The sequence below is a fragment of the Echinococcus granulosus genome, assembly GCF_000524195.1.
Source record: "Echinococcus granulosus chromosome Unknown EG_S00018, whole genome shotgun sequence".
Lineage (NCBI taxonomy): Eukaryota > Metazoa > Platyhelminthes > Cestoda > Cyclophyllidea > Taeniidae > Echinococcus > Echinococcus granulosus.
Genome location: NW_020170398.1, coordinates 479,627 through 481,481, shown reverse-complemented (window position 1 = coordinate 481,481; position 1,855 = coordinate 479,627).

Genomic DNA, 1,855 nt, shown 5'->3' with positions numbered 1-1,855 from the left:
CCATCTTTTGGTAACAAAATACCTGCTTTACCCTCAGTGGCTTGACGGGTGTAAAAGGTGCCTTCTGGAAAATTTAGGACGGCCCTATTATAACGTATGAAATCAGCACTAGGTATCACGTCCCAAATGAGTTCTGGACATATAATGCATTTCACTGTCCAGATTTCTTTCCCTATGTAGACTTTTAATGACGTCTCCCTTTATTTTACTGAACGCGTTTTTGTAGAAGAGACAAGAATCTTCATCTTGTTACGAAGGGTATGAAAAGCTTGAAAATGTGCTATTGATCTAGCCTCACCGGAATCGAGAAGGGAACTGCAGGGACGTCTTTTTAGTTTACCTGAGACCCGCATATATGAATGGGGGGCCATTTGGTGGCAGACAGGAAAGAGAAAAGGAAGGATCACCTAAACTTGGGGTATAACGCGGAAAAGCATGATGCGAGAGTGTTGAGTCTGACAAGTTGTCTGAATTCTGGTAGGGTGAGGCCGTACGGAGTTCCTACCACTTTTTGGTTGCGATCTTGACTAGTTGGTTGAGCAAGTTGTTCTTTGCGTCGTTGAGCCTCTCAACCACAAATGGGAGGTCCGAACTCCGTGTCTGAACTGGATGGTTAGCAAGTTAGCGACCTTGTTTAGAGGTTAGCCTCTAAAAGCACGTTCCGCAAGCTGTCGAAGGTTCCAAGCGTACTCTTCGGTATCTTTGCCATTTTTTTAGTGGCAAAGGAAGAAGTCCCTAGCGAGGGTCTGCTGTTTCTAATCGAGGACGAGTAGAGCCAAAGTGTAGCAGTATTGATCAATTTTGGCATTGTGGGTGATGTCGATATCGATTGCGTCCGAGAACAAGTCTTGGGGGAAGAGGCATAGAATTAAAGGTGTTCTTTGACGTTGAGGCTAGAGGTAAAGGTTGAATTTGGCGGCTTTGAGCCACTCTTCCAAGTTCATGTCTTCAATGAAATTGGGCTGGTCCGCCGGCGCTGCCACCTGTTTAGCACTATCCTGATTTATTGCAGTAGCAATCCAACTTACTATGAACATCTGTTACTAGTGTAAGGAAGTGTTGGAGGTATGCTTGCGTGACCTGAGGAGACTCAAGGATTAGCATTGTTTAGCAAAATAGCAAATTGCTGCAACTTCTTACACAGCTCTTAAGTGAGTCATGTAGATGTGGCGATTTGAGGTGAGATGTGGTGTACATCTGGCTACACGAGCTTTACAGGCTTCACAGATTGTACCTCTGTCTTTACGGTATAATCAGGAGACTATGTCCATGGCCTCCCAGTCCTTCTATGATGATATATCTCGATTCTGTGTTTACGTGTCTTAGTTCGGCTTCGGTCACAATTTTGAATTTGTTTCTGTAAGGTGTCAAACGAAAGAAATTGCGGAAACCTAGGCAACTCAGTATGGAGGTTAATCGTACGGTCGCAAGGCGGGCAGAGTCAAAAGTCACGTACAGTTAAACATGTTCTTAAGTGGTCATAAATTAATGAGATATAAATACTTTTAAATTATATTGACTTTGATTTCAATTGCGTTTATTTATTCATTCACACAAGTTTGGTCGTAGATAATTTGTCATAATGGATTTAATTGTGTAGCCTCCGAACTCTTCCATGAGGTCGTATCAAGCCAAAACAGCATCAGTAGCAGCACAGAAGGGGTGGAATGTTACTGGTATGGCCCGAAATTTGTATCTTAGAGCAATAATTTAGCCGCGAAGATACGCATTAAACAGGCTACTAAAGTGCTACAACTGTAGCACACTGAGACTTCTCTGAAGGCAAAAGAAGACAAAATACTTCAGCGAAATGTATATTTTCGACATTGAGAAGGAACTAAGGCTACTGACATGG